The sequence below is a fragment of the Macaca fascicularis genome, chromosome 3 (assembly GCF_037993035.2).
Source record: "Macaca fascicularis isolate 582-1 chromosome 3, T2T-MFA8v1.1".
In the NCBI taxonomy this organism is placed as follows: Eukaryota; Metazoa; Chordata; class Mammalia; order Primates; family Cercopithecidae; genus Macaca; species Macaca fascicularis.
Window position 1 is genome coordinate 89780457 of NC_088377.1, and position 12669 is coordinate 89793125.

The 12669-nt window shown below is 37.7% G+C and overlaps 1 protein-coding gene across 9 annotated transcripts in view; it reads right to left on the reverse strand.

The window, feature by feature from the left end:
• Positions 1-12669, reverse strand: part of SUGCT (succinyl-CoA:glutarate-CoA transferase) — a 752487-nt gene that overhangs the window by 271116 nt on the left and 468702 nt on the right. The window lies entirely within an intron of this gene.

Sequence of the window (12669 nt, forward strand, 5' to 3'; positions counted from 1 at the left end):
TCAAAAGAATATACATTCTTCTCAGCACCACATCACACTTATTCCAAAATTGACCACATAGTTGGAAGTAAAGCACTCCTCAGCAAATGTAAAAGAACAGAAATTATAACAAACTGTCTCTCAGACCACAGTGCAATCAAACTAGAAATCAGGACTAAGAAACTCAATCGAAACCGCTCAACTACATGGAAACTGAACAACATGCTCCTGAATGATGACTGGGTACATAACAAAATGAAGTCAGAAATAAAGATGTTCTTTGAAACCAATGAGAACAAAGATACAATATACCAGTCTCTGGGACACATTTAAAGCGGTGTGTAGAGAGAAATTTATAGCACTAAATACCCACAAGAGAAAGCAGGAAAGATCTAAAAATGACACCCTAACATCACAATTAAAAGAACTAGAGAAGCAAGAGCAAACACATTCAAAAGCTAGCAGAAGGCAAGAAATAACTAAAATCAGAGCAGAACTAAAGGAGATAGAGACACAAAACACCCTCCAAAAAATAAATGAATCCAGGAGTTGGTTTTTTGAAAAGATCAACAAAATTGATAGACTCCTAGCAAGACTAATAAAGAAGAAAAGAGAGAAGAATCAAATAGACGCAGTAAAAAATGATAAAGGGGATATCACCACCGATCCCACAGAAATACAAACTACTATCAGAGAATACTATAAACACCTCTACGCAAATAAACTAGAAAACCTAGAAGAAATGGATAATTTCCTGGACACTTACACTCTCCCAAGACTAAACCAGGAAGAAGCTGAATCCCTGAATAGACCAATAGCAGGCTCTGAAATTGAGGCAGTAATTAATAGCCTACCAACCAAAAAAAGTCCAGGACCAGACGGATTCACAGCCAAATTCTACCAGAGGTACAAGGAGGAGCTGGTACCATTCCTTCTGAAACTATTCCAATCAATAGAAAAAGAGGGAATCCTCCCTAACTCATTTTACGAAGCCAACATCATCCTGATACCAAAGCCTGACAGAGATACAACAAAAAAAGAGAATTTTAGACCAATATCCCTGATGAACATCAATGCAAAAATCCTCAGTAAAATACTGGTAAACCGAATCCAGCAGCACATCAAAAAGCTTATCCACCATAATCAAGTGGGCTTCATCCCTGGGATGCAAGGCTGGTTCAACATATGCAAATCAATAAACATAATCCAGCATATAAACAGAACCAAAGACAAAAACCACATGATTATCTCAATTGATGCAGAAAAGGCCTTTGACAAAATTCAACAGCTCTTCATGCTAAAAACTCTCAATAAATTCGGTATTGATGGAACGTATCTCAAAATCATAAGAGCTATTTATAACAAACCCACAGCCAATATCATAGTGAATGGGCAAAAACTGGAAGCATTCCCTTTGAAAACTGGCACAAGACAGGGATGCCCTCTCTCACCACTCCTATTCAACATAGTGTTGGAAGTTCTGGCAAGGGCAATCAGGCAAGAGAAAGAAATCAAGGGTATTCAGTTAGGAAAAGAAGAAGTCAAATTGTCCTTGTTTGCAGATGACGTGATTGCATATTTAGAACACCCCATTGTCTCAGCCCAAATTCTCCTTAAGCTGATAAGAAACTTCAGCAAAATCTCAGGATACAAAATCAGTGTGCATAAATCACAAGCATTCTTATACACCAGTAACAGACAAACAGAGAGCCAAATCAGGAATGAACTCCCATTCACAATAGCTTCAAAGAGAATAAAATACCTAGGAATCCAACTTACAAGGGATGTAAAGGACCTCTTCAAGGAGAACCACAAATCACTGCTCAGTGAAATAAAAGAGGACACAAACAAATGGAAGAACATACCATGCTCATGGATGGGAAGAATCAATATTGTGAAAATGGCCATATTGCCCAAGGTAATTTACAGATTCAATGCCATCCCCATTAAGCTACCAATGACTTTCTTCACAGAATTGGAAAAAACTGCTTTAAAGTTCATGTGGAACCAAAAAAGACCCCGCCTTGCCAAAACAATCCTAAGAATAAAAGAATAAAAGAATAAAGCTGGAGGCATCATGCTACCTGACTTCAAACTATACTACAAGGCGACAGTAACCAAAACAGCATGTTACTGGTACCAAAACAGACATATAGACCAATGGAACAGAACAGAGTCCTCAGAAATAATACCACACATCTACAGCCATCCGATCTTTGACAAACCTGACAAAAACAAGAAATGGGGAAAGGATTCCCTATTTAATAAATGGTGCTGGGAAAATTGGCCAGCCGTAAGTAGAAAGCTGAAACTGGATCCTTTCCTTACTCCTTATACGAAAATTAATTCAAGATGGATTAGAGACTTAAAGTTAGACCTAAAACCATAAAAACCCTAGAAGAAAGCCTAGGTAATACCATTCAGGACATAGGCATGGGCAAGGACTTCATGTCTAAAACACCAAAAGCAACGGCAACAAAAGCCAAAATTGACAAATGGGATCTAATTAAACTAAAGAGCTTCTGCACAGCAAAAGAAACTACCATCAGAGTGAAAAGGCAACCCACAGAATGGGAGAAAATTTTTGCAATCTATTCATCTGACAAAGGGCTAATATCCAGAACCTATAAAGAACTCAATCAAATTTACAAGAAAAAAACAAACAACCCCATCAAAAAGTGGGCAAAGGATATGAACAGACACTTCTCAAAAGAAGACATTCGGGCCTGGCGCGGTGGCTCAAGCCTGTAATCCCAGCACTTTGGGAGGCCGAGACGGGCGGATCACGAGGTCGGGAGATCGAGACCATCCTGGCTAACACGGTGAAACCCCGTCTCTACTAAAAAAATACAAAAAACTAGCCGGGTGACGTGGCAGGCGCCTGTAGTCCCAGCTACTCGGGAGGCTGAGGCAGGAGAATGGCATAAACCCGGGAGGCGGAGCTTGCAGTGAGCTGAGATCCGGCCACTGCACTCTAGCCTGGGCAGCAGAGTGAGACTCCGTCTCAAAAAAAAAAAAAAAAAAAAAAAAAAAAGAAGACATTCATACAACCAACAGACACATGAAAAAATGCTCATCATCACTCGCCATCAGAGAAATGCAAATCAAAACCACAATGAGATACCATCTCACATCAGTTAGAATGGCAATCATTAAAAAATCAGGAAACAACAGGTGCTGGAGAGGATGTGGAGAAATAGGAACACTTTTACACTGTTGGTGGGATTGTAAACTAGTTCAACCATTGTGGAAAACAGTATGGCGATTCCTCAAGGATCTAGAACTAGATGTACCATTTGACCCAGCCATCCCATTACTGGGGATATACCCAAAGGATTATAAGTCATGCTGCTATAAAGACACATGCACACGTATGTTTACTGCGGCACTATTCACAATAGCAAAGACTTGGAATCAACCCAAATGTCCATCAGTGACAGACTGGATTAAGAAAATGTGGCACATATACACCATGGAATACTACGCAGCCATAAAAATGATGAGTTCGTGTCCTTTGTAGGGACATGGATGCAGCTGGAAAACATCATTCTCAGCAAACTATTGCAAGAACAAAAAACCAAATACTGCATGTTCTCACTCATAGGAGGGAACTGAACAATGAGATCACTTGGACACAGGAAGGGGATCATCACACACCAGTTCCTATTGTGGGGAGGGGCGGGGGGAGGGATAGCATTAGGAGATATACCTAATGTAAATATCGAGTTAATGGGTGCAGCACACCAACATGGCACATATATACATATGTAACAAACCTGCACGTTGTGCACATGTACCCTAGAACTTAAAGTGTAACAACAACAAAAAAGAAATGTATAAAAATTGCTCCTTGATCCATGGGCTGCACAATGGATGCTGTGTCAGCCGGGATGAAAGCAATATTAATTTCCCTACACATCTCCATCAGTGCTCTTGGGTAATGGGGTGCATTGTCAATGAGAAATCATATTTTTAAAGAATTTTTTTTTTCTGAGCACTAGGTCTCAACAGTGGTCTTAAAATATTCAGTAAACCATGCTATAAACAGATGCAGTGTCATCCAGGCTTTGTTTTTCCCTGTATGGAGTACAGGCAGAGTAGATTTGACATAATTCCTAAGGGCCCTAAGATTTTCAGAATGGTCAAGGAGCATTGGCTCCACCTTACAGTAACCAGCTACATTAGCCCCTTACAAGGGAGTCAGCCTGTCCTTTGAGCTTTGAAGCCTGGAACTGACTTCTCTCCAGCTTTGACAATCCAGATGGTATCTTCTTCCAATAGAAGGCTACATTGAATACATTAACAATCTGTTGTTTAGTGTAGCTACCTTCATAAATTATCTTAGCTAGATCTTCTGGATAACTTGCTGCAGCTTCTACATCAGCACTTGCTACTTCATTTTGCACTTTTATGTTATGAAGATGGCTTCTTTCCTTTACTTCCTTCCTTTACATTCACAGTTTGGCTGTTTGGCATAAGAGGCCTCAGTTTGAGCCCATACTGGCTTTCTACATGCTTTGTTCCCCAAGCTCAATCATTTCTCGCTTTTGATTTAAAGTGAAAAATGTATGGCTCTTCCTTTCACATGAATACTTCAAGGTCAATGTAGGGTTATTAATTAACCAAATATTAATATTATTGTCTTTCAGGAAAGAGGAAGGCCCAATGAGAGGGAGAGTGATGGGGAACAGCTGATCACTAGAGCTGTCAGAACACAGATTTATTAAGTTCAGCATCTTCTAGGAGTGCAGTTCATGGCACCTCAGAACAATTACTACAGTAACATCAAACATCATCACCATAACATGAATCACCATAACAGATATACTAATGATGAAAAAGTTTGAAATATCGGGATAATTACCAAAATGTGACACAGAGACACAAAGTGAGCATATGTTCAAAAATTGGCAGCAGTAGATTTGCTCAACACAGGGCTGCCACAAAACTTCAATGTGTTAAAAAAGCAGTATCTGCACACTGTAATTAAGTGAAGTACAATGAAATGAGACACGCCTTATAGTTAGAAATGAGCAAAGGTCAAAATAATATATCCAAAATGCCTGAAATACATTAGAGGATCTAAAATGCACGTAACATTAACAAATTTACCATTTTGTTATTTGGTTTAAGTTTTCACTAACTTAAATATATTTATGGAGATATTAACATTACCATAACACAATTAAGAGTTAGTAAATTATCTGGCCTTACTTATGTCTACTTTTGCTCTCCCTATATATCTGTTATGGCTTGAATGTGTTCCCCAAAATTAATGTGATGGAGATTTAATTTAATCACCAATGCAACAGCATTGGGAGGTGGGGCCTAATGGGATGTATTTACATATTGAGGGCTCTGCCCTAATTAATGGGTTAATGTCACTATAAAAAGGGCTTTTGGAATGCATTTGCTCTCTTCTGGTCCTTTATCATGTGAGGACATGGCATTCCTACCCTCTAGAATGGCAGGGAGCATCTTGGAAGGCTGATCAAGGCAGCATCTTGGAAGCAGAGAAACTGGCCCTCAGATGTTGGTGCCTTAATCTTTGACTTCTCAGCCTCCAGACTGCGAGAGAATAAATTTCTGTTCTTTAAAAATTACCCAGCCTCATGTATTGTTATAGTATCGGAAAATGGATTAAGATAATATTTTAAAGTGAAATTATAAGAAGAAAAAGGAGGTACATAAGAAAATATTGTCTTGGCTCACAGTCTTAAGGATACACACACAAGCACACATATACACACACATATATGTACATATTTAAACAATGCTACAAGATTACTAAACAGTGACAAGTTGCTATGATACGAATCACTGGTTTTGTATCAGTTCAGAAAAAAAAATTTGTATTTAGATTATTTTAATTAGATCATACTTTGAAAATATGCTACATGTTGATGCATGTTTAATTATATATTTATTTGTACAAAACAGAACTATTTCCTAGCAAGCAAAAATATCAGATATGAGTTTTCTCTGCAAATGTATGCATGAATATTACTCCAGATTCTAAGGAAAATGGCAAGGAAATGACAGAAAGATGAAAACAAAGAAGAAAAATATAACATTTGTTAAGTGCTTTATAGCCTTCAAACTGTTTTCAGATTCATTACCTCAAATTCCACAAGAGTAGATGAAATTCATTCAAAGAATAATATAGCCTATAAATTACACATTCCCTCATGAAACTATTTTAAGATTAACCAGGATGATTGCAGTATTATTACATATGATGGTATTAAACCTTGAACCTAGAGAAATGCTTAAAGCAAAGAATCAAATGAAATGCTTAAATCATAACCATTAATTAATATTGTTTATAGTTCTTTATTAAGATTAATCACTCTTTAAACCTAAAACTCTAATCATTAGAAATATGACCATGGGAAAGTTGGAATTCTGTATGTCACCTCTTCAATTAAAAACCGGGATAACCCCTTACCTGCTGTAGATAATGGACAAGGAGAGTTAACACTTTGAGGTCCTCTCTGCCTAAAAATTATATTAATCTATAGTTTTATGAATACATTACAAAACTAGTGACCACAAAGTGATGTAAGACCTTCAGGAAGTTTATTTTGCATGAGAATTCTTTTAGAAATATAAAAGGAGGGCCAGGCGCGGTGGCTCATGCCTGTAATCTCAGCACTTTGGGACGCCAAGGCGGACAGATCATTTGTGGTCAGGAGTTCGAGACCAGCCTGGCCAGTATGGTGAAACTCTGTCTCTACTAAAAATACAAAAATTAGCCAGGTGTGGTGGCACACGCCTGTAATCCCAGCAACTCGGAAGCCTGAGGCAGGAGGCAGGAGGTTGCCGTGAGCCGAGATTGCACCATTGCACTCCAGTCTGGGTGGCAGAGCGAGACTGTGAAGAAAGAAAAGAGGACAGGAGAGGGGAGGGGAGGGGGTGGGAGGGGAGGGGAGGGGGTGGGAGGGGAGGGGAGGGGAGAAAGAGAGAGAGAGAGAGAGGAAAGAAAGAAAGAAAGAGAGAAAGAGAGAAAGAGAGAGAGAGAAAGAAAGAAAGAAAGAAAGAAAGAAAGAAAGAAAGAAAGAAAGAAAGAAAGAAAGAAAGAAAGAAAGAAAGAAAGAAAGAAAGAAAGAAAGAAAGAAAGAAAGAAAGAAAGAAAGAAAGAAAGAAAGAAAGAAAGAAAGAAAGAAAGAAAGAAAGAAAGAAAGAAAGAGAAAGAAAGAGAGAGAGAAGGAAGGAAGGAAGGAAGGAAGGAAGGAAGGAAGGAAGGAAGGAAGGAAGGAAGGAAGGAAGGAAGGAAGGAAGGAAGGAAGGAAGGGAAAGAAAGAAAAGAGAGAGAGAGGGAGGGAGGGAAGGAAGGATATAAATATATCTATGTTTAAAAGATATCCATTATACTGTTGTCTCATACAAGTGGTTTATATAAGTGAAATATGAGTGAAAAGGAAAATTTCATTATGTATTGAAAAATTTTAAAGCAAGCTTTAAAAGGATTGATGATTTCATATGGTAGCTATTTTCGTTTAAACACAATAAAAGGAAAATGGGATAAGTCATATGACATCTTACCAATCATGTTTAATTAAAACATCTCTTCCTCTTTCACCTCCAACTGCTTTGCTATGGCAATGACAAATAAACACTAAATTGAATAAACATTTAATGTGTCAACTCATGTTAAATACAAATTTAACTGCTTTAGGTACACATACACACACGTATCACTTTCATGAATTTTTAATTTCTACACCATTTTTCTATTATATGTATTGTATATATATATATCTATCATAAATATGAAGACATGTTTAGACACACAAATTTTAGAATTATTTATTTTTCAAAATAGCCTGGTTACAATAACTAAATATATTGAGAAAATAAACTTGGATCTACTTGTAAGTCTGTCTTTGTTTATCATTCAACTTTATTGATGTGCAATTTATATACAGTAAAATTCACCCCTTTTTGTTCACAGATTTGTGAGTTTTGACAAATGAATAGTCATGTAACCACTATTACCATCAAGATATACACTATTTTCATCATCCCCCGCAAAAAAATCTGTTGTGTCTCTTTATAGTTAATCCCTGCCTTTCACTGCCAGCTCCTGGCAACTCCTGAGCCTGTTTTCTGTCTCTATAAATTTTGCCTTTTCTAGAATGTCATACAAATGGAATATACAGTATATAGCCCTTCACCTCGGCTTCTTTCACTTAGCATAATGCATCTGTGATTCATCCATGTTGTTACATATATCTGTAGTTCTGTTACTTTTCATATTGCTAAGTGGCATTCCATTGATTGGATGTATTCCATTATTTGTTTACTCATTTAGCAGTTGAAAGGCACTGAGGTTATTTCCTACTTGTAAGTCTTTCTTAACATGGCAGATCATAAGGCAGCATAGTATTGTGGTTAAAAGCTTAGGTTTTTGAGCTAGACAGATATGAGTTCCAATCTCAGGTCCAATGTCAACTTGTACCTTTGAGCAAATTACTTATATTCTTGGAGTTACAGTATTGTTGTGAATATTAAACTAGTATGTGGCCTGTAAATTGATAAGTGTCTGCTGTTATTATTACTACTGTCCCTAGTGCTCAAACTCTGCTCTACTTCCAGTCTTGAAACTAATCCCAAATTTAACACTATCTATCACCTTAGAGCTTTTGCTATATTCGTCACTTAAAACAGCCCACCCCTTCTCTCTGCTTGCCTCCTGCAAGACCCAAGTTCCTCTTGCTCCAGGAGGACTTCTCTAACTCACAGTTCACATTGAGATTGCCATTCTGCACATTCTTATAGCAGGCATCATCCAGTCTGGTAGCCACTACTCACATGTGGCTTTAAACACTTAAATTTTATTTAGTTAAATAAAATTTAAATCCAGTTCCTCAGTCACAAGAGCCACATTTCAAGTGCTCAACAGCAAAATGGCTAGTGGCTGCCATATTGGGCAATGAGGATGTTGAATATTTTAATCATCACAGCGATTCCCATTTTAAGTTCTAAGTTAAAAACACTGCCTAACACTTAAAACTATGTAATTCTATATAGAATGGAAAAAAACTAATAATCAGCAGACATTGACTGAGCTCCTATTCTGTGCAAGACATTTTACCTTAAGCAATGATACAGCATCTTTCAGGGGAACTTGAACCACCTGGACAATTATATAAAATAAATTTAAAAGAAGAAATGATTACCAAGGTCTGGCAGGTGAAAGAAAAAAAAAAGTCATTAAAATTTAGAAGTTGGCCAAGCACAGTGGCTCTTACCTGTAACCCTAGTACATTGGAGGCCAAGATGGATGGATTGCTTAAACCCAGGAGTTCGAGACCAGCCTAGGCAACATGACAAAACCCTCATCTCTATAAAAAATACAAAAATTAGCCAGGTGTGGTGGTGCACACCTGTAACCCTGGGTACTTGAAAGGCTGAGGTGAGAGGATCACCAGAACCTGGGAGGTCGAGGCCACAGTGAGACACAATTGCACCAAAACACTCCAGCCTGGGTGCCACAGTGAGATCCTGTCTCAAGAAACAAAACAAAAATGTTTAGAGGCATGTGTGGTGGCTCACACCTAAAATCCCAACACTTTGGGAGGCCAATTGGGGTAAGATGGGTTGAGCCTAGGAGTTCATCACCAGCCTGGGAAACATACCAAGATCTTGCCTCTACGAAAAAGTAATTGGCAGGGAGGGTAAAGCAGGAGGATCCACTTTGTCAAAAGATCTACGGAATCACAACACAATGTTCTGCCTAGATTTGTCTCAAGCTAAAGGTGTCTCAAGGAAAAGGTAAGCTTTTAAAGTCCAAACCTTGAATGAGAAAATCATTGTGTTTTCAGAGAAGAAGGCAAAGCAAAGACAACAACAGTTAAATTTGACTGCTGGAAGACTCATTTCAGAATATACCTTAAAAAGTCACTATATGTCTCATGAATCAATCCATACACTATATCACCCACCCCTCTGGCACAAGGTCATGACTCACTGTCTGAAAACACAATGCTTATAGAATCCTCAAACGTTCAAGGGTAACTACATTTGGTTCAATTTAGCAATGGAAAGACAGCTCATTAAGAATTCCCCATTTTCCCCACTACAGTCCCTTACCATGAGAAGCCACCTACAACTGCCAGAGCTGATGGGATTATTCCAGTTTCATCTTCTCAAGGAGGATTCTGAGAACCACTGAAGGGTAAGTTTAAAGGTGAATCATCAAAGCCAGTTTAAATGTTTTGAAAAGATTAAGGCATGAAATTATCATTTACAATGCACTTGCCTTAGAAGATCCTGGTTTTCTACTTTTCCATTTACACAAGAATGTCACGAGATCCTCCTGAGAGGAAGCAGAATGTTAAGATACCCTGGGAAGTCAGAGTCATTACTATCACTCCCAAGGCAGCTATAATGGCAGGAGAAAAGTATCCAGTGTAAATAGTTTGCCACAGTGGAGCCTTACGTTACTATATACACAACATGGGATTTAGGGCAATATCCATATGCCAATCCCAGTTCTATCACCGTCTAGCTGGGTGACCCTCATTTAATTCCTTAATTTCTCCTGTCATCAGTTTATTCATCTGTAAACTGGGGTAACACTGTCCTTAATTACTTTGATGGAGTGTTGTGATGGTCAAATGAAATAATGGCTGGGAAAACACTTTGCAATCTGTAGATCACTATGCACATGGGAACTATTATCTGGTCTTTTCGCCTAAAACACTGCTCCTTGGAGTTCACTTAGCCTGGGATTTTCCAACTTCACTTCTAAAAGAACATTTTTGGAGCTACTCAAATGAAGACTTAGACAAAATATGAGTATCTGTTTTCTGCTTTTTTTCTGATCCAAGGAACTTGCTTCCTTTCACAGATTTAGCTCTTTATGTCATTAACTAAATTTAAATCATGCCTAAAGACTTACTTGTTTGGCAGCACAGTTTAATATCCTGTTTGGTTTGATTTTTTAAATTCTTTTGTAAAGCACTCCAAGATGTTTGCATGAAGATCACTCAACAAATGGAAGCCTCTCTCGAATAATACACACACAAGGACACACCCACATCAATGAGAAGAAACATAACACAGACTTTTGTTAACTTGGTAAAACAAGTGCTCAAAAAACAATTCCTAAAATTACATTCGATGCCACACTGTATGACCTCTTCTTGACTGAGAGAGCCTTAACCCCATCAAAACTGCCTTAAAGCTAAGGTAATCTGGTAGAATTCAAGCCCACCAACTTATATAGAGAAATGTAAGTGTATGCTTCAACACAGACACAATATTTTCCATGAAGCAGGCATCCTGGCAAGTAAAAATTCCCTCATGTTTCAGCATGTATCGAGAGACTCACCATCAGATCCTGAACTGCGTTACATAAGCACAATAACCTTATTGTTAGCAGCTGTGTATTGGTCAGCATTGCACAACTGACCAGGTGCATGGCAGGATGGAGTTTTGTCTTTATCCAAAGATTCAGAGTAGATGGGCTCAGGACTTGCTCTATGAAGGCAATACATTAATTCCAAGCCATCAGGATTATTATAATCCACAAGATACTTTGCCAATTTATGCATATGTGGTAAAAATTAACGCATGTAGTAGATACCAAAAGAGCCATTGGTTTAATGTGGAGGCATTCTTTTCACTTCTGAATGTTTAAGAATTCATTTTAAATGTAACTATCTGGAAGTGAAGGTAAAATAATTGACTTGATGACACTAAATATCATCAGACAATTCCAGGGAAGACATATTTAAACTACCAACGGCAAGGGTATGTGATTTTCAATGATCACTTTATGATAAAGGTATAATACTAAAAAGTATTCATTAGAAAAGCCAAGGAAAGATCAACCCATATAGGAAAGAAGAGTTTCTAAAATTGGAAAAAAAAAAAAAAAAATTGAGAAATTTATCTCCCTGTATACTCAAGAAAAAACTTCAATTACTTGAAATTAACAATGAAGATTCTGACTTTTATATTGCCTTATGACAGGATTTCAAAGGCTGTTTTCTCACCTTTGCTCTTTACTTGAGTTTAAATACTTTAAAGTATATTTTCCTTTATGGATGTACCACCCCATTCAATTCATTTGTTGATTTCAAAAGCTTCCAATACCAGCTAGTTGTTATTTAAGGGTACTATGCTGCAAGGCAAATTATTGAGCTGCTAGTTTTTGTGTTCTGTATTTTCACAGTCAGTTTTTTCGTTATTACGTTGATTTAGTTTTTAAGAAATGTTTACTTATATATAAAATACAGCTGATCCAAAATTCCTTATGAAAATAAATGACAATATTTAGGATATACTAATAATATCAGCATTACTATTACAGAAAATGCCCTGTATTGACATTATTAAACCACTTTTCTAAACTTTTTGGATACAGAACTAATGTATCCTGAGTATGTGCCCTGTGACAGCCATGGAGTTAAGGGTCCACCCATTAAGGAAGCTACAATGAGTTTCCCCAACGTATAGATGAGGAAGTTGAAGCAAAGTCATTAGAGAAAGCTGAAGTTATCTACTCCAGAGCACTTACTCTGCACCAGCAACCTAACGATGAGGGTGTTTGCAGCTGCAATTAACAGAGGATGAGCAGGACTTCTGCTCTAGCATATGAAGAAAGGAACTCCATTTTCAAGTTTAGGCCACAGGCTTGCCTTCAGGACAGGTAAAAATAGTGTCTATAAATAGAGGATT